The 21,656-nt window shown below is 40.1% G+C and overlaps 1 protein-coding gene across 2 annotated transcripts in view; it reads right to left on the bottom strand.

The window, feature by feature from the left end:
* Window positions 1-19,700, bottom strand: part of PSD3 (pleckstrin and Sec7 domain containing 3) — a 542,217-nt gene extending 522,517 nt beyond the window's left edge. Inside the window, exons 1-4 of one of the 2 annotated variants that reach the window (XM_081809797.1) lie at window positions 19,533-19,700; window positions 13,814-19,051; window positions 13,189-13,331; window positions 6,717-6,802 (exon numbers count right to left, since the gene is read on the bottom strand). The gene's annotated coding sequence lies outside the window, so the exon portion shown is untranslated. Of the gene's footprint in view, window positions 1-6,716; window positions 6,803-13,188; window positions 13,332-13,813 lie in introns of both variants that reach the window. The other variant, XM_081809790.1, reaches the window with a different exon arrangement.
* Window positions 19,701-21,656: the final 1,956 nt, after the last annotated feature.

Below are 21,656 nucleotides of genomic sequence, written 5' to 3'. Positions count from 1 at the left end.
TACTGGGACTTCATCAAGATAAAAAGCTTTTGCACAGCAAAAGAAACAGTCAACAAAACCAAAAGAAAACCAACAGAATGGAGAAGATCTTTGCAAATGACCTATCAGATAAAGGGCTAGTATCCAAAATCTATAAAGAACTTATCAAACTCAACACCCAAAGAACAAAGCTATTCGGGGGTCTTTTCTGGTTCCATACAAATTTTAGGATTATTTGCTCCATTTCTCTGAAAAAATGATCCAATCAAGAAATGGGCAGAAGACATGAACAGACATTTTTCCAAAGAAGACAACCAAATGGCCAACAGACACATGAAAAAGTGCTCAACATTGCTCAGCATCAGGGAAATCCAAATCAAAACCTCAATGAGATATCACCTCACACCAGTCAGAATGACTAAAATTAACAAGTCAGGAAACGACAGGTGTTGGCGGGGATGCGGAGAAAGAGGAACCCTTCTACACTGTTGGTGGGAATGCAAGCTGGTGTAGCCACTCTGGAAAACAGTATGGAGGTTCCTCATAAAGTTGAAAATAGAGCTACCCTTTGACTCAGCAATTGCACTACTGGGTCTTTACCCCAAATATACAAATGTAGTGATCCAAAGGGGCACGTGCACCCCAATGTTTATAGCAGTAATGTCCACAATAGCCAAACTGTGGAAAGAGCCAAGATGTCCATCGACAGATGAATAGATAAAGAAGATGTGGTATATATATATACAGTGGAATATTATGCAGCCATCAAAAGGAATGAGATCTTGCCATTTGCAATGACGTGGATGGAACTGGAAGGTATTACGCTGAGCGAAATAAGTCAATCAGAGAAAGACATGTATCATATGATCTCACTGATATGAGGAATTCTTAATCTCAGGAAACAAACTGAAGGTTGCTGGACTGTTGGGGGGTTGGAGGGATGGGGTGGCTGGGTGATAGATATTGGGGAGGGTATTGCTATGGTGAGCACTGTGTATTGTGTAAGACTGTTGAATCACAGACCTGTACCTCTGAAACAAGTAATACATTATATGTTAAAAAAAAAAAAAAGAGGAAGATAGTAGGAAGGGAAAAATGAAGGGGGGACTTCAGAGGGGCAGATGAACCATGAGAGACTATGGACTCTGAGAAACAAACTGAGGGTTCTAGAGGGGAGGGTGTGGGGGATGGGTTAGCCTGGTGATGGGTATTAAAAAGGGCACATATTGAATGGAGCACTGAATGTTATACGCAAACAATGAATCATGGAACACTACATCAAAAACTAATGATGTAATGTATGGTGATTATCATAACATAATAAAAATAAAAGTGAGATTGAATAAGCTGGAAAATATAATTGAGACTATATCTATTCTAGTCATAGCTATAAAATAAAAGGATTGTGGGGCACCTGGGTGGCTCAGTCAGCTAAGTGTCTGACGTTTGGTTTCAGCTTATGTCATGATCTCAGTGGCATGGGATGGAGCCCCTTGTCGGGCTCCATGCTCAGCCCAGAATCTACTTGTCCCTCTCCCTCTGCTCCTCTCTCTGCTCAAGCTCACTCACTCTCTCAAATAAATAAATGAATGAATAAAATCTTAAAAAGAAAAGAATTGTTTCTCGTGTGCAGCTGGGCAACCAGTTCATGACTTTATCGTCATTTTCTATATTAGAAGAGGAAGGGGTGGTAAAAGGGAGAGATAAAGGGGGTAGGACAAAAGGGTTCAAAAATGAAGAGCAGGAAAGAGGCAAAGGCTAAAAGCACTTCCCTGACTCTCTTTGCCTCTCCCTGGTGGCAGTTTTACACTGAAAGTTGAGGGGAAGCAATCTAGATGAGGCAGATCAAAGAGAGAACATGCTTGACAATCATAACCAAATGCAATGTTGTTGATCCATTTCCCCATGTTTTCCCTTAAGATAATTTTGCTAACGTAGAACCAGATTTAAACAATAGCAATTGTATAGCTCTTTTAGACTCAGGCTGCATGTTGCAGGACACCAAATGTTTGGAAAGAAAAATATGTAAGCACTTCTACTACTGTGCATGTTTAATACTCAACGCCATTCCACTGCTCTTCATCAGCCTCTGTACAACAGTCACCAGAGCTAACAGTCCCGTAAGAGCACAGTCCTTGTGCACCGTGGGGCTTTTCTTCTTCCTGCGGCATGCATCTACCAGCCTCTGTGGACAGGCATCCACAGCCACAGCCGTGGCTCAATTATGGCTGTGCCATCTTTGCTTGCCTTTTGTATAGTGTGTGAGTTGTGCTTGCCAGAGCTCCTCGAGCTCTTCTCTCTTGGGGCTTTAAAAAAAGTTGAACTATCCAATATAGGGAATATTCAAAGAAAAGACTAGTGGTCTTCAAAAACCATAAATTGTTAAACTTTTTTAAAAAGTGAGGCAAAACCAATAAAAACACATTGTGGGGCACTCTTGCACCTGTTCTTTGAATAGCGACTCAGGGAATTTGATTTGTGTTTGAATTCCAAAGGTAAACCTACCAGAGAAAGACACTTGCTTTGGCTGTAGTAGCATGTCCTGATTTAATCCTGTCACTGGGGCAGATGACCATTAATTACATATTGTGGTGTCAAATAGGCCAACAGGATTGAAAATGTAACTGGACTGCTGATGAGACGGGTTTTGTGTATAAATGGATCCAGCCTCAGCAATAGTCATCTGAAGTCAATCTCGTGGTCTGTTTGCAAAGGCAAAACCAGAGAGTTGTTCCGTAGCAGCAAATCACTGAGAAAAAGATGACTCAGTTTGTCTCAGGTGTTTTATATATACTATGTTATACTTTTGAGGTTATAGGGAATAGCCAGTTCTTAAAATATCATTTTTTTCAGTGTGTGTTCTTTACCAAAAATTGCAATTCCCACATTAATCGTTCAGTTTCTCTCGTATATGCAGAGAGGAAAATAGAAACTCAAATTACCATGTATAATTATCATGCTGTAACATTATAATTAGAGCAGCGGCTGTCACCGTGCAATCTCCGTACAAGTAGCATCAACATCACCGGGGAACTCGTTACGAATGCAAATTCTCAGGCTTCCCCAGGACCACTGAATCAGAAACTCTGGAGGTGAAGCCCAGCAATCCGTATGGAGCCGGCCCTCCGATTCTGATTCAAGGCAAGGTTTGAGAAAAAAATTATCATTATTTATACTGCTTACAGTGGAATCATTATAAATTGAGCAAAAGGAAACCACTGAATTGTACATTCTTTTGTCTGGTCTCAACTCTGCTCTTCAGCAAGATGGATAATTTTGCAACTGTGTTCACGTGTATCTAAAGCATAAATCCTAGATTCATTCTACCGGAAGGAGAATTCTGAAATGATAGATTCCCTGCTGTTTGCCATTCAACTTCTGAAGAAACATTAGATCGTGAAAAAAACTTTGCAGCTGAGTTACAAACATTGTAGATTATTCAAAAGGGTGGTGTTACATAATTTCAGACTCTGGATGGTGTTTTACTAGACTGGGTAACTTAAACTCCCAAAGTAATTAGTGAATACTTTGATTAAAAAGAAATGTGAAGCAAAACTAAACAAAAAGGAATAAACAACTTTTTGTTTGGGTATAGATGGATGGAAATATTTGGGAGATGGAAGGAAAGAACAAACAATATACAATATCATTAGCATGATCAATCCTTTCCCACCCAAGCACTTCCACTCTAAATTCAAGTGGCTTTATTCTGGTGTAAACCTTTGAACTGTCTAGAATATACAAAACTACAAAGTAAGGTAAAGAAAAGAGTCTTCTGATAATTCTTTACAACCTAAAAGGGTGACTGTAAATAAATGCTCCTTGGAAAATTATCAAAAGTGTTCACATTCCTTTAAAAGTTATGTCTGAAAAAAAGGAAAACCAAAGGATTGTTTGAGCCTGAGAAAATCGATATGTTTAGTTCCTCCAAAAAAACCCCAGTACACTGGGCTTTTAATAAGTGCTAGAAATAAACTTTATTACACCTATTACACATGTGAACGGTGCAATATTAAGTGAATTTTGAAACTCTAAAACTCCCAACTACCTATCTGGGATGATTAGTTTCCCTCTTCACTGATACCATGGTGCCAGAGAAGGCCTTTGAAATTCCTATAGCTTCTGCGATAGGTTCTCTGCTCTCCTTCTCCCTCGCGGCCATGAGATACGTCTTACACTTTATTTCAGGCTTCTTTGCTACTTTCTAAATTTTTCTCTTTCAGTTTGGTATGTTCACAACTTCTGTTGTCTGTTTCCTCTGTTCTTTAGAAGAAAGTTGAACGTGCAGTTTTGGGAGGGTTATTAATAGTTTCCAGTAAAATAGTCCCATGAGCAAGAAGGAAGGGCAGAAAAGAAAAAAAAGGAGAAAAGGAAGACTCTGCTGAAATGAGAAGTAGGCAAGTAACTACAGCCTCCACAAACAAATCTGTAGCATAAGTGAATCATCTAACTTTGGAGAAACCTTTAAGGGAATATACCCAGAGACCACAGGAAAGCTTCCCTGGGTGATTTCCCGGACATTTCTCAATGCCATGGCAAAGAGATATTGCATAACTTGTAACAAGTACAGCCATTTTCTAAATAAAGATATAGTACTTGTACATCAAAAACACTTTATGCAGGGGCACCTGGGTGGCTCATTCAGTTAAGCGACTGCCCTCAGCTCAGAGCATGATCCCAGGGTCCTGGGATCGAGCCCTGTGTGGGGCTCCCTGCTCAGCAGGGAGCCTGCTTCTCTCTCTCTCCCTCTGCCCCTCCCCCCGCTATAGCTTGCTCTCGCTCTCTCCCTCTCTCTCAAATAAATAATTTTTTTTCAAAATTCACAATATACCACAGCAACTGCAGTTTATTATTTTTTTTTAAGATTTTATTTACTTGAGAGAGAGAGAGATAGCAACAGAGATAGCGAAAGAGAGCATGAGCGGGGAAGAAAGGGAGAAGCAGACTCCCTGCTGAGCAGTGGGCCCAACGGGGGCTCCATCCCAGGACCCTGGGATCATGACCTGACCTAAGCTGAAAGCAGCCGCTTAACAGACTGAGCCACCCAGGTTCCCCAAATAAATAAAATCTTAAAAAAAAAACCTTATGCAATGACTCCACTAGAATGGACCATGCTGCCATGTCTTTCACTGAGACACCAGACTCAGGGGCACATGGACTCATGGTAGCACCATGTAGGGAAAATGTTCATTTTGACTTAATCCAAAGAGCCCAGATGCAAGAACTGTCCAAGTTTTCACATACTTTCATAAAGACCCTCTTTTGTTCTGATCTACTTCAATAAGCCAGTACATGACAAAGAGAATGACCAAGGCCTTTGTCACCAAAGGTGAATTCCTTCCTCTATTAGGGTGAGGCAAGAAGGAAAACAACAATAGCAACTCCTGGATTTGAGTGTCAGATATTTTGCAAAATTCTAATTTCTGTAATACTATAGGGAAGAAGAGAAAATGGAACCCAATGACTAATCCATGCCTTGAAGTGTCACTGGACAGAACATGGTAGGAGCCATTGCCAAGTCCACCTCCTCAGCCTCAATTAATATCAACCCAGGACAGAACCATGGGTGACATTTAAGGGTGAGACTAGTTAGGGAGAAGAGAGCTGCTTTACAAACCCAGGGGAGGAGTGTTGGAAGGGAGGGCTGTGCTGAGGTCCAGTTAGATGACCACTCAGAAGGACACTGGATTTGAGACCAAGGATGACCTTTGCTATGATAAGTTCAGTTGAGTCATGAGGACGGAAACCAAGGTGAAAAGTACATGAGAGATGAGAAAGTAGTGATTGTAGAAAACTCTATCAAGAAGTTGGCAATGAGGGGCATGTGGGTGGCTCAGTTGGTTAAGCATCTCTGGGATCCAGTCCTGCTTCGGACTCCCTGCTCAGCTCCCTCTGCCTCTGCTCCCCCTGCTTGTGCTCTTTCTCTCTCTTGCTCTCTCTCTCAAAATAAAATAAATAAAAATCTTAAAAAAAAAGAAGTTGGCAATGAAACCAAGCAGAGGAAAAGGGGGGTAACTGGATGGAGTGTGTGACCTTAGAGAAGGTTTTTGTGCAAGGTTGAGACTCATCTACATTTACAGGCAGGGGGAAAGAAAAGCTAGAAGAGAGAAAGAGAGTAGAAAAATCAGTAAATTAAACCCCAGAAAAGGTGGGAAAAGAGAAAGATCATTAACAAAGATGAAAAAAATTGGCTTTGGAAAGAAATGAAGGATTTCTTTTCCTCTAAGATAGGAGGGAGAATAAGATGGGTAAACATATGGTTACTTTAGAAGCAGACAAGAGGGAAGCTAAGGCATGAATATGCCTCATAGCTTCTTTTCTGAATAAGCTAGAAAGCCATCTCTCTCCAAGAGCGGGCATGGCTATTGGAGATGAAATAGGAGTAAACTGAGTTTACGTAGAGATGTTATGGACACTGGTCTTCAGGGAGCAAAGCTTAACAAAGAAAGAAAAAGCTTATTTATTTAAAGCTTTTTCCTCCCCTCACTACATCTCCTGGTAAAATGACACTTTAAAATAAAGAGAAAAGTGCTATTTAGGCCAGAGCAGAAGTAACATTCATTGGCACCACTTTTGTCTGAAAGAGAAACCACAGCTGATTGAGACAATCTGAACATGGACATGGTTATCTTGATTGTTTTCAGAGGGGAGTAAAAGTAACATCAGTCCAAGGCAAGGTGAATGTTAATCTTCACTCTTGGAGTCATAACTGTTGAGAAACCTTGTCATAACCTTACCTCGGGTGTCAATGGCTGGCTTGCTTGGCAGGGTGCTGCCCCAAATGCTGCATTTAAATCCCCTTCACGGTTCTAATTTCTACCTTCTGCCAAGGAAAAGGGAAGACGATGCCAAACTCAGTTGAGAGCCAAAGGAAACAAACATGTCTCAGGTAACATACACTGGTTTCTGGCTGCCTCCTACAAAGCTCAGAAAGCAGGAAGCTCTAAGCTAGGGTTTTATTAGAAATGGGAAAATACCCGGCTTACCATATAGACACTGACCCAATATGTGTACAATCCTTTATAAAATATTAAACCTAAAATGTGTGCTATCACAAAAGGTTTGAGTATACACATACTATCACAGAACACTAATTATGTTTCCAATAGGGAAGCTGAGTTGCCACCAGGTGAAAAGTGATGAAGTATGGAGATGCAGATGAGTGATGTATACTTTCCAGCTAAGAAGTAATACACTTAGTTACAATCCGGTCAATTATTCTTTTCTAGAAAATAGAGTGAGAGAGGGAAAATATTTATTAACTCTTGCATAACTACATAAGCTGATACAGAGCAAGATTTAAAGAAACTCAAAACATCCAGGTACATTTGGCTACTCTGAATTAGAATTCAAGTTTAATAGTTCTGACTTTAAGAAGGACTCACTGAGCCTTTTCTTAAGATCAGAAATTGATTGTCTACTATGTATATTACATATATGCAACAATCTTGTTAGACAAGAAAGCTTATTGCCCTATCAGGCCTTTAATTGTTCTTTATTCTAATTAGTAGGACTTTATCTGTATCTAAGTCTTAATTATTCAAGGAATCTAAAATCCCTGAATCTTCTTTTCTAGGAGAAAGTTACTTTTCTTCCTCTCTGCTCCAAAACCCTAAGTGTTCTCTTCCTTATGTCTAGCAGAACAAAATAAGGAAGAAACAACAACAAAAACCCCACAGCATACAGAACATTTCCTTTGACTTTCCTTTGTTTTATCATAAAAGAGTTGCCCTGGCAACTAAGTTACTAACTTCCTAGGAATGCCTCCCTTCTTTATTTTCAAATTGTATGTTGCAAGCAATATTTCTTTGCTTAACCTTGACACTCTTACTCCTAAGAGATTTCTTTTTTCTTTTCCAGTTTTATGGAGATAAAATTGATATACAACACTACTGCATAAGCTTAAGGTGTACAGCATTATAATTTGACTGACATAGATGGTGAAATGATTGAGACTTCTTAAATGCATCAAACTTTTTTCCTGATGATTTTAAGATCAGACAATATCCAAAAAGTGTTTTTAGCCAAGCTATCCAATGGCTTCTTAAGTTATCTTTTTAGAAAAAAATAAATTAAGCTATTTTGTTATACGTTCCATTATTTTCCCACCATCAAATTTGTTGACTATACCCATTTTCACACATGAGTACGTTAAAGCAATCTTATTTTTCTCAAAATTTATTTATTGAGATAAATTTCTTTTTATTTCCAATCATTATTTAAAGTCCCTATCTCGTAAGATATTTGTGAAAACTATGCTTCATATAAATTAATTACATGTAATATAAAGCCCTTAGGGACGTGCCCACAAGTAAACAAGTGCTATAAAAATGTTAGCTGTTGGGGCACCTGGGTGGCTCAGTTGTTAAGGTCTGCCTTAAGCTCAGATCATGATCTCAGGGTCCTGGGATGGAGCCCCACATTGGGCTCCCTGCTCAGCGGGAGGCCTGCTTCTCCCTCTCCCACTCCTCCTGCTTGTGTCTCTCTCGGTCAAATAAATAAATAAAACTCTTTTAAAAAAAATGTCAGCTGCTCTTATTATCCTTTCAAGAGTGATTTAAAAAATATTGATTATCTGTTTTGATGGTTGGTCTGTATTTTCTGCCTAAGAAATCTATGTTTGTTTTTTTCCAGAGAAGTCATTTGAAAGTTAAAAATGTTTAAGATATTAAACTCCTGTTTAATTTTAATTTTCATTTATTTACTTTTATTATGTTCAGTTAGCCCGCATATAGTACATCATTAGTTTTTGATGTAGTGTTCAACGATTCATTAGCCCTGTTTAAAACTGAGCAGGGATGATCCCAGGGTCCTGGGATTGAGTTTTGTATCGGGCTCCTTGCTCAGCAGGAGCCTGCTTCTCCCTCCCCTCCACATTCTGCTTGCTCATCTCTCTCGTGCTGTCGCTATCTTTGTCTCTCTCTCTCAAATAAATAAATAAAATCTTAAAAAAAAAAAAAACTGAGCAGAGATCGTGGTGACCTAAAAATTCCCTATCAAACCTTCAGACATATGTATGTATATGGGATAGAACAAACCGCAAGGCTAAACATGAGATGTAAATTATAGGGGGACTTTATGTTTACTATCGTCTCCTAAACGGATTTCTCAGACTCTAAACTATCAGTTTCTGCTGATGCTTCATCCAACAAAATATTGTTGAGATCATATTATTCATGAACTTGCTTGAAGGATGGCTCCAGTAAAACTGTGTGAGTCATAGTCTACTTTTTTGTAATAGTTGCAAAATACAAAATTTTATAAAAATTGTAAAATATTGTAGCATTTTACCACCCTGTGAAGATTATATAGTCTTGAGAATTCAGGTAGTAGGGGATGAAAGCTTTCATAAGCGGGGATAGTCAAATTACAGGCCCAGGGCACGCCGAGAAGAAACCAAGCAGCTTCAGAAGCCCAAGCATGTGGTCTGTCGCTTTAATGGTGGGGATTTTTTTTTCCCCTGTGAAGGTCTACTGACTACACTCAAGTGTTTGAAAAGAAACTAACTAGGGGCACCTGGGTGGCTCAGTCGTTATTAAGTGTCTGCCTTCGGCTTGGGTCATGATCCCAGGGTCCTGGGATCGAGCCCCACCTTGGGCTCCCCGCTCAGCGGGAAGCCTGCTTCTCCCTCTCCCACTCCCCCTGCTTGTGTTCCCTCTCTCACTGTCTCTCTCTGTCAAATAAATAAATAAAATCTTAAAAGAAAAGAAAAGAAACCAACTAAAGGCTTCATGTAAATTAAAAAGACTCAATTCTTGAGAGAGAAAAACAAAATAACCCAGTTTGCAAATTAACAACACATGATGCAGAACCTTCCTTAAAAACAAAAATAAAATATATTTAGAAAGGCAGGGAGAGTCACAAACCATTGCAATATCTAGATTTTTTTCCTCCCTCAAGAACCCCAAGAATGTTTTCTGACTTGGGGGTGACATCAAATTCACTGAGAAAGCATGTTGTTTTTTTTACTATGCAAAATATGAACAAATTTGGATGTTGAAAATAGGGTGTACAATATAATCCATATTTACTTATTTATTTGTAAGTAGGCATAGAAAAGTGTCTAGAAGTTTCTATGTAAAAGTATTGATACTGGTTATCTCTGAGTGGAAAGCAGACAATATTTATTCATCTTCTGTGATGTGCAAGCACTAGTCATGTCATTTATCCTTATAATAACTCTGCAGTGCTGGAGGCCCCCAGAGGGGCCAGTGCAGGGGAGCAAGCACACTGTTTTGTACAAGTTGGCATTTAGTAAATGATAGCTATTCTTTCTTATCATCTTATGCTTATTTTAATATTATTTATTATTTAGAGATTATCCTTGTTTTACAAATGAAGACGCATAGGGGAAATGGCGCAAAGGGTCCACAGAGTCAGACTGCCCCAGTTTGAATCTTTGCTGTTAGCTGGGTAACCTTGGGCAGGTCATTTAATCTCTGATATTCAGCTTATCCACTCATTAAATGATCACAATGATAGTAATTATACTCACTCCATAGGGTAGTTGTGAAGATTAATAAATTAATCCATATAAGGTGCTTAAAATAGTACTGTAGTACTATCTGGTATACAGCAAGCACTCAATAAATGTTGGCTTTTATTCTTGCTTAATCTTCATAATGAATCCATGAGGGGGATATAATCATTTCAGTTTTACAGATGAGAAAAGTGAAACTCAGACAGGTTGAATAATGGAATGATGATCGCTGAGGTTAAGGACATCTGAAAATATGAGACACTGAATGGGTGTCCAGGAGTAAGGCAAAGGGCTCAGCAGCTGGGTTATAAAAAGAAGTTAAGAGGCACCAGGGAGGAGTTTTTGCCAGTTTCCGTCTTATCCATGTCTATGGTGAATAATGCCTACATGCGTGCATATATACACCTGCTGTATGCTCCTAGGGGTCCTTTCTGAAGATCATAGTGGAACAATAGGATTGGGGAAGGTGCAGGGCCTTGGGATTGAATCCTTGCTCCACCACCACTAGTTAAGTGACCCTGAAATCTATAACCTGTCTCTGAGCCAAAGTTTCCTTACCTGCCAAAAAGGGATCATAATATCCACCTCATGAAGTCGGTAAAAATTAAATAAAATAAAAACAGCTACCATGTCATGAGTGCCAGATGTGCAAAAAGCACCATACAAGTTCCTTTACACAAATTCCATCATAGACTCTCAAAAAATGCTAGTTTCCCTCACCTCCCTCCTTCCCTTTCCCAGGTGAATGACATATATCACATAAATAATGGCTCTTTCTTTCCTAATGCTACTCAAGGAGATATTTTATTCATTCGCAGTTTATTTGTTCGTTTAGTGCAGCAGAGGAATGTGATCTGACTTATGCTTTAACATCGTCATTCTGGCTGTCGTGTTGAACATATACATGGAGGGGGCACATGACAAGCAGAGAGAGCACCTCCTGCAATCACCCAGGGCGGAGCTTTGGCGGCTTGAACCAAATGGTCAGATTCGGGATATTTCTGAAGGCAGAACTGACTAAACTTCCTGAAGGATTGAATGTAGGTGTGAGAGAAAAAGCAAAATCAAGAGTGACCCCGAAGTTCCAGGAAAGATGGAGATGCCATTAATGGAGAAAGGTTGTAGACAAAGAAAATGTAGGGGTAGAGTTTGGGACATGCCAAGTGTGAGAAGGCCATTAGACATCTCTGCTGACTCTGAACTGTGTCAATTTAGCTAATTTCTCTGATTTCCTTCCCTGTATGGTTCTGGGTTAGTTAGGCCACAGGCTTCACTTTCCGTGTATATGAAATGAGGGAGTCAGAATAGAAGATTTCTTGAGGTAACTTTTAATCCATGATATAATATTTTAGCCAGAGTTTGCCTACCCACAGTATGGGGAAGAGAGTTTGCCCGATCTGCTGCAGCACCTTTAGGCCACCGTGGCCATGGCCAGCTCCCCTGGCGCATCAATTCGGAGTCGTGATTCCTTCATGATTCCTTCCTTTCAGCCTGCCCTATTCTGCTCTCACTGACTACTTCTAGCTCCCAATTTCTCTCTTTGCCTCGATCATCAGAACCACATGCCTCCTTTCCTGTGATCCGAGTGTTCTAGTATTCTGATTTTCCACTTGAGTCTTCATCTCCCAACTCCCAACTGACCCTCTCTGTCACTGCCTGGGCAAGTCTAACCCAATTATAGTGTTCCTAAATTTCACTGGCTGACCTGTATTTATTTGCAAAGGGCAGGAAGCATCTTGTCCTCTCGCCCTCCGTACACAGATCCCTGTACAAAGCACGAGCCGAGAGGTCTTGAATTGAGCCTGTTTTTTTCCTGAATATCCCGAGATCTAGAGTGTATATTAGAGCAATAGAGGCCCTAGCTTCAAAGGCAGCTGTAGTTCAAAGACCTGTCTCTCCTCTACTTGTGCAAGTGCTTTTCTTCAAATGTTCTCCTTATGCAAAGCAGTGGTTCTTCACCAGCAATTCTGCATAAAATTGCAGGGGGTTCATGTCAGGTAGGCCTTCTCAGCCCCATAGAATCCCATAGATCCCCTGAGGGTTTCTCTGACTTGGCCAGGATCCTATCCTGGCAATTTAATTTCCTCCTTTGCAAAGAACAAGAACATCCAGAAAAGAGACTGAGAGGCTTCCATTCCTTCCCTCATCTCAGGGAAGAGAAATTCTCAGGACTAGAGAAGGGAAAAAAAATCCCATCTCCTAACTGCAGGAGTCCTTCCTGGGAAACTGGTTTTTTCAGTCCATAGCCACAAAAAATACATCAAACCTGGACTCCCCTCCCCCAACGCTTGTCCTTGAAACCTCATTCCTATGCTTACATCTTGCCCATATCTGAGATTATGGAGTTAGGCTGAAATTGTCTGCATTCACAGTTTTCTAACACACTGATACTTAATCATTCTTATGAATGACACTACTGGTAATATTTATTCTTTTTAGGAACATATAGCATAACATGAGTGCATGCTTTCTAATCTTTTTCCTAATTATTTATAAACTATGCATTTTGTGTAGTCCCGTGGTTGTCAACTGCTCTGCATGGCAATTGGTTATCTGATACGTCTGGTTAACAAGTTTCTCTTTGACATTTAATAAACTGCAATCATTTCACATAGAGGTATTTCCCCACTTGCTTCATGAGGGCAAAGGATCATATAAAGGCCAGCTTAGTGGGTCTGGTTACAAAAATAAAGGCAATTTCTATGGATAAATGTAAAGTAAAAAGTTACCTTTTCTGCCTCTGTGTTTTGAAGTTTAGATGTCCAGCTTTTCTGTGGAAATGCACATCTTATTCTAATATTTTTGCTATTACAGTTTCATTTATATCTTCTTTGTCATCAACTCAATGCTTTATGGTTTCATCTCTTCAACACTAAAAATATTATTAAAGGACAAAAAGCAAGGTTTTTAAAAAATGGAACTGGATCTTCTAAAAGCAAGATATACTTGAGTTTTCCAATAAAATCATCCTTCAGTTTATGTTCGTGAAAACTCTGTATATCCAACCAGTCAATATTGCAAAACATACTGAAATAAAAGCATGATTCACAGGGCATCAACCTGCCTGGAGCCTCAAACACCCAGTCACTGGCAATTTGATTTTAAAGAGTAGATTTAGATGGTAAAACTAAGAATATTCTCTGTCTCTCCTTCCTCCTAAGGAAAACATAACACAAAGCAGCCTGGCAAGATACCCCAAATCACCTCATCTACCGTGTGAGAATTCTTATTTTTACACACTCATGGTTGTAGAAAGGACAGAATTTTTTTAAGGACCCAAAGTTTCCTCCTAAAAATATATTCTTACTAGTGTTTTGCTTCACATGAAAGTTTCCGTGCTAGTCAGTGACTTACCAGGCTTGCATCTGATTAGGTCCTTGGAGAGGTTCCTCTTTGCTTTGAGGTTGTGTCAGAAACTTAAAGTATAAAAAATGCGTTCAGTTAAGCTGCCTGGTGTGAGTGACTTTGGTTATTCCAGTGGATTCCACAACAGAGTGAAACTCTCAGTCCTTCTCTCTGTAAAATCTCAAAAATATTTTCTTCCTCATTCTCCTTCTCTTCTATACTTCAGGCCACAATGAAAACCACCACACAATCTCGGCTCACTTGTCAAGGAAAAGGTGTAAAATGTACATGTATCAAGCAAATTAGGAATCATCAGTTACAAAACGATTTAAAAGTTTCTTCAAATGGATGGAGCTACCCCTTTAGCTCTTTGCTTGTATATATTTGTCAAAAGAACAGGCTTTTTCAATGCTGGAATGCGGTAAGTGCAGCAAGAGACATTTCTTCTAGCTGAGAGAGAGAGAAAGTGATTCTAAAACAAGCCGAGGGTAATCAGACCCTTTGGCTCTGACAATTAACCCAAAGCACGCTACAGGAAGTGCACTGGTTAGCTAAAGTTAGAGAAACAGTGGCCTCTTATGGAGCCCCAGATGTCACATTGATTATACACGGTGTGATAACTTGTCGTTTATTTTGACAGTCATTCAAGTAAAACTACAGGGTGAGAGGACAACAATAGAAAAGCCATCTCCAGCCTAATTATTTCATTTTTGCAAGTAAGGCCATAAAGTTCCCATTCTGTTACCATCCTCTATCCTTCCTTCCCAGCAGTGTTTACCTTCCTCCTGTGAGATATTTGTAAAGGTGCAAATATATTCTACTGAGGTCCAACTTTTAAAAAATTAGTATTGACATGCGAATCTTTGTTTTCCTAATGTTTCTGGCATCATCTATGGTGATATATCATAAGCAAACGATCTTACAGTATTTACTTTGACGACCTATATAGACAAGTATCGTACAACTGGGAAAAACCTCCAACTCTGCATGAAGCAGTTTTGTCCACTGGGCAGCATAAAATATAGGCAAAAATCACAAACTGAGAGATGGCAAGAGGTAGTGGGAAAGTTTTTCCCCTGTTTGCTATGCTCGTTTGTTTACTTTCATGCCGTTTTTACAGATGTGAGCACAGCCAAGAAAATTAGCATAGCTGAGCCTACCCAAAGTCTAATAACCAGCTGATCCAAAAGAAAAACCAGACAGAGGTTGTACCCTGACCCTTTTCAGGTTTGGCCTTTTTGCGTTTCGGGGACCTTTGTGTTTAGAGAACTCAAGCTCTCCCTGGCAGACCCTAGTGTGTTTTACCTGTTATGTGGCAGAGGGACATCCAGAACAGACAGTGAGGGGAAACATAGCAAGGCCGACATAAATCGTAGGGAGGAGAAAAAACTATTTGAGGAGAGTTCCCTGAACTAGCATATATTTACTGAAAACAACACCACAAAGGTAAATGTAAAGCAAATTCCAAGATAAACCAAAAGGAATGCTCCAACGGTCAGAAACTATCTGCCTACCAAAGATAATTCCATGGGTTTTGACTTAAGTGATAGTACGAGGTCATGTGAAATAACATATTTAGCAGAAAACTGAGTCAAAGACCATTGTAACACTTCATATTGCTTCAGATAAATAGCCCTGTCACGTCATATTACCTGTTTACTGAGCACAAAGCCAGGAACTATCATGGATCCATATCAATATCAAGATTCTAAGAATTATTCTACTGGTTTTCAATTATGTTCCTCCAGGGCACATTTGTGGTCTTATTTCCTAGGAATATTTTGTTTAGTTATACAAATGCTTATTAAAAATTCTTAACACATAAATGTTTCATAACGCACAGGATAGTCAATTTCCACTTGTGCCTGAATGCACAATCAATGAAAACATTTTGCAGGCCTAGTGGAAAACCAAGAGGAATCCTGGCAAAGGTCTCCTTTAGGTTAGCAAACCTAATGAAATACTTTGTACAATGAAGCACTGTTTGCAATTGTGACATAACTACATTCTTAGCTACTTCCGGAGCTGCTTTTGTATTTATCTGAGCTGTAAGCATTTTCCAGAGATCAAACTACCTTACAGAGAAGGATTCCGATTTTCTTTCAGTAAAGGCACTCATCTCTGCTCTGTGCAGTACCGGAATCTTCTTCAGCTCTATTCCCTGTTTCCTAAGAAGGTCACCTCTCCATCTCTGGCACTTCTTCAAAGCTATTCCACCCCACCGATATTTTCCAAGTCAGATAGAGAAGGATGTACATACCTATTCTATATTTTATTTTTAAACAGAAGGGACACAACACATCTAAAGATTTTAAACAGTAGTGGCCGATCTCATTTTTTTCCCTAAATATTTTTTCTTATTATAAAAGAAAAAAGCTTCATTGTACAAAATTTGGAAATTCCAGAAAAGTACAAAGCACAAAAGTGATTATACAAATCAGCCACATTACCATCAGCCAGAGATAATCACTTAATGTTTTCTTCCAGTCCTTTTTTCTACCCATATATTTATTTTTAATAATGTTCAGATAGTATTGTGTCCTGTTTTCTCCACCTACCTTTATATTTTGAATATTTATGTCCCCATGTTGTACAAATGTGATTTTAATTTCCACATAATAGTCATAATTTATTTACTTCTTCCTCCATTGTAGAACATTTAGATATTTCCCAATTTTTCATTATTTTCAGTAATGTTATTGAGAATATCTTTCTAGACATTTAAAAATTGCCCCTCATAATTAAAGCAGCTGATTAATCCAACAGTTCTGCATACATAACAAGTTTCAGTCACATGTGAGGTGAGGGTTGCTGTCAGCTTCTGCCATCACACAGTCTTCAGATGAGAGGTCCAGACACATCCTATGACTTGCCTGAGGCCACAGAACTAGTTATTTGAAATTTGGAACTCTTTGATTTTTTTTCACTTTCTCCCTCTCTCATGCTCAGTCGAGCACTAAGTCAATCCTTTTGATTCGTCTCTTTTTAACCCATTTATTTTCATTTAACACTAACTCTTACTACCCCATTCCAGGCCCTTCCTTGTAGCCACACCACAGAGCGACCTAAAATGGCCTTCCTGCCTCTGGGACCTCCTTGTTCTAATCCTCCCCGTACACCTGCGCACTATCAGATTCCCACACACGCTTCCTTTATGCCACCATCCGCTCACTGACTTCTTAGTGAAACCGTACACGTAATATAAACCCCTTGCCTGGCTCTCAAAGCCCCATATTCTGCAACCAATCTTACTTCATCCACTCCCCTCTCTGTCTCTTCACTATCCCATTCTTGGCTTCTTGCTTTCTCCTTAAAGTATTTACCCCATTCAAAATACTCTCATTTCCTTTCATTTCTTCAAATTTTACTCAATCCTCCAAGGCCCAGTTCAAGTCTCATTTACTCCATGAAATAGAATGAGCTTCCCATTGGATTTGACCAACTTGCATTCCCATTGGATTTGAAATTGACCACCTTATGTTCAAAACTCTGCTTTGCTGCTTTTGCTGGGAGAGTTGGGGGGATATAATTAACTCCTCTGAGCCTATTTCTACATATGGAAATATGAACAATTATACTAATACCTGCCTTCTATGAACTTCCCAGGATCCTAAGAGAGATTGAATGTGTGTTACAAAGTTTTGGTAAGCTGCTGAGTGTTATATAGAAAAGAGAAAGTATTGTCCACACTTTTAAGCAGTTCAGTATCCAGGTCTGTACCACATAATACAGCACTGAACTACATTCTGTCCCGTCATACTCTCTCATTGTTTAATGAATGTTAATCATTTTTTTCCTCAGCTTGGCCGTAAAGTCTCTGAATGCATACAGTATCTTATATTACTTCTATAATTCCCAGGGCCCAACACTGCACATTGTCTTAATGACTGCTAGTCTAACAGACATGAGTTACAGCTGGTAAGGTCTGGCTATGGGTCACATCGGGATTTAGATATAAATGAAAGAGCCCCAGCTTTCTGTAAGTCTTCCGGAATAGGATAGTATTACACTTTGGGGAGTCCTAGAAGACTGGGAGCAAGGTTAGCCTACACCTTTGTGAAGTCTATGAAAATGTACTCTTAATTTGGACCTTCCTTTCAGAAATATTCACCAAATTTTCGCAGCAACCTTTAGGTAAATGTAAAACACACATTCTGAAATTAGAGAACAGAAGCAAGTATGTCCTGTAGGACATCCAGGAACAATAGCCAGACCTTTGGACATTTTTAACCGAAAACTCAGGTTACCTAATCATGATATGTTGTTAAAGATGGTCTGCTGATGATCTGCTTATAAATTACTCATTTATTCTGAGATTCATTGCTCAGTTTTGATTATCTAATTACTAGAGACCTGAAGAACATTTTCTCCCATAGGTCTACCCCTGAAATGGGTCTTTCCCCCTTTTTCCCCCATAAGTCTTCCCCATAGATCTACCAGTTCTAGGTTCCAGTTAGGGTTAGTGACAAGAAAGAGCCAGTGCTATATTTAGGTTCAGAGTTGGGGTTATGGTTAAGTTAGTGATTAGTGTTAGGGTTAAGGCTCAGCTGAAGATGAGGTATAGGTCTAGGTGCACAGATTCATTCACTTGGGGTTAGGGTTGGGTCCAGAGTTACAGCTAAGGTTACAATTTAGGGTTTGAGTTAAGTTTAGGGTTAGGTTAGATTCCTGGATACAAAAGACAATTTTACAAAGGGGTATTCCTGAAAATCCCACTTTGACAAATAAAAGATGATAGGCTTTTCAGATTTCTGAATTCCCAGGAACTGGTAAAGCACTGTTGGTAAAGAACATTTTACAACATTCCAAGATTAAATGCAACTATACAGTTTTCCATAGTTTATCAGTGTGTTTTTTAAATCTCTAATACTGAAAAGGCAAGTAACAGTTTTAATGTCAATGTTAAAACCCCAAGTTCAATTTGCAGATTGTATTCAGTTTGTACTGCTTTCTTCCCCTGCCCTGGTATGCCCAATTCCCCACATAAAAGATGACACCATTAAAGAAAAAAAACATGATCTAAAAGTAACTTAAATTTCTAGAGAAAACTATATCTTCAAATAAACTCTATACTTTTGAAGTATTAGTCAGTTGTCCAATGCCATATACAGAAAACACAATCTGTTTTTAATAGAATCATGCTTCCAAATTGTTAGATGTCACTCACATCTGTTTTTCCAGCCCAGACCTCTTTCTCAAACTTCAAACTTGGATATCCAATGAACGAATGATGTCCCCACGTGGCACCTGAATTTCAACAGGTCCAAAAGTGAACCCATTGTTTCCACAGCCGTCACCCAACTCACCTGCTTCTCCTTCTTTTCCATTCTATTTAAAGGCAACGCTAATTACCAAGTGCTCCTAAACGAAAACTGTTGCTCCAATCTTTTTTCCTCACTTCCCACCGTCCACTCCATTGTAAAAATTCTCTCAAATCTTTTCTGCAACCTCTCTCTCAGTCTTCAATTAGGCCCTTATCATCTCTTGCCTAAATCATTGCAACAGCCTCCTAAATAACCTTCAAATAATTTCCCTAGTTTCAAGCTCTTCCTTGTCCAATCTGTCCCTCTATGTTGTCACCAAAATGTGACATCTTTGTTGGAAATCTTTCCTAGATTGCCTTTTAGAGCTTCTTCTATGAAAACTTTCTCACTCCTCTGTTCCCCTGGAATTTTCCAGTTCCTCCTTTGCATCACGCCATACCTTGCACATCTATGTTTGCACTTACCACACTTTATTATGCTTGTCCTCCTGGAGTAAATGGTAAGCTTCTGGAAGCTGAGACTATCTCATTCATTCCTGCACTACAGTGCACTTAACAGTGCCTGGCACATGGTAAGTGCCCACAAAATTTTGCTGGAAGAAAATAGTTTACAAGACTAAGTAATTCTCACAGATCCTCTTTATATATTAGTACAGCCAGTCCCAAAATAAAACTTATGCTGTGTAAGGTTTCTTTAAAAAGCACACCCTGCATCTTAACAGGAAGTTACAGATTAATAAACAGCTGACCGAACAAACTAGATAGCATCCAGTAAATCACCAGTTGACTGTTCAACTGTTGCTAACCAGATGCAGGGAGAGAGTAAAGATGAAGACAAAACATCATTCCTCAATGATGGAAGGTTTTGTAAGATGTTCCAAGGCTCTGGGTAACAGAGCATAACATATTTCCCTACACCATGGTGATAATCCAGACACAGAGAAAAGACCATAACAAAAATGAATTTGGAGCTATGTGAATACAGAAACTGGATTAATACCAAACTTGTGGCCACAGAATGGCCACCACACCCTACTTCATCCACTGTGCTGGACCTTGCATGTGGTATATGCTCAGTTTTTTAGTTACTACTCATGAGAATATGGTGACTATAGAGACAATATTTGGTTTTCTGTAAGCACTGGCTGCACTGCAATAGAACTAAGAGAGGTGGGCGAGTTTCATAATTTTAAAAATCAAAAAGCTCAGCTACCCTTTAGCTGAAGGCCTAAAAGACACAGCCCTGGGCATAGGCCGCATGTACCAGGCCTACCACTTGGAGCTTTTTCTCTTGGGAAAAATGCTAACCCCCAGCACCCTGGAAGGTTAGTTCCTATTGAAAACTCCCAATGACAGCTTTTACTTGGAAAGGTGGCCAAAGGAAGCAGAGGGGATGACTGGTGGGTGACAACATACAAAGGGATCATGGTCAGAGCATATAAAAATAGAACACTGACCCACAATCTCTGCACCAACCAGACCCAAATGGTCAAGATCTGACCAATAAATGTAAGCTCCCCTAATGTTTGCCCTGCCCACACCAATGCTTCCAATTCAGAACCAACCAGAGAAAGCCAAATATACTTCCCAACCAATCACACGGAATGCTTGCCTCCTTTCCCCAGGTCAACAGATTCTAACTAGGGCCCACCTGAAGCCTTCCTTGTTTTCCACTATAAAGTCTTCCCACTCCTTGCCTGCCCTTGAGTCTCTGTCCTAGGTTTGACAGTGGCTGACTTCCCTGCCAAAGCAAGCTCTGAATAAATAGCCTCTGCTTGCTCTCATTTGGGTGTTTGTGGTCTTTGAAGAATTCTGAGAGCCTGCCGATGTGTGACAGAAGCACTTGGCCTTGCAGTGGGGGCTGCGGGGGTGGGGGGCGGGGGCTGGGGTGGTGGATGGGAGTGAGATCTGGAATTGGAAGAGGGGGCACTTTCAACTTCAGTTGAAAGTACCTGGGCGTGCAGAAATAGGGCACAGGTGACTCTTCTGGCCAGGGCTTGAGGGTCCACTGGAGAAAAGGGGAAGGAAATGAAGAAACGCACCCAGCAGTGAGCAGACACGTGATGATGGGGTGCATGTGGCTTGGGTTGGGAGCCGCATTTGCCAGCTGTTCCAGAACGTGGAGATAGAGGAGGGTGGTGCACATAGTGTGGCTGACATCTACAATGACCAGAGAGCAAGCAGGAACAATTCCGCAGCCTGGAGAAGTGCATCAGCAAGGCCCACAAAACGTTTGCTGTGCTGCTGGGCTCCAGGTGGAGGAGGTCCGTGGGATGGACCTCGTGGTGGGAGACATGGTGCAGATCCCCTAGGGCAATAGGCTGCAGTGGACCAGCTGCTGCTCCTCTGGCAGCACCTCAAGATGGAGGAGAACGTCCTCACCACACAGTAGGAAATGGTGAAGAAGACGCTGACCCGCGACCCCAGGCTGCTGTCTGGGTCCTAGGTGACCACAGCTCCAAAGCAACCTCATCCTGTCTTTGCTGACTTATGAAACAAAGAGCAAAGATGATGTAAAGAAAACAGATTCTCATAGGACCAGAGAGGGCAAAACAATCCAAGAGAGCAAAGACAAATGCAGCAGATTCA

This window comes from Leptonychotes weddellii, chromosome 2, assembly GCF_054177405.1.
Source record: "Leptonychotes weddellii isolate Sample4059 chromosome 2, ASM5417740v2, whole genome shotgun sequence".
Lineage (NCBI taxonomy): Eukaryota > Metazoa > Chordata > Mammalia > Carnivora > Phocidae > Leptonychotes > Leptonychotes weddellii.
The sequence above is the reverse complement of the archived record's forward strand: the minus strand, read 5'-3'. Positions and strand labels throughout refer to the sequence as shown.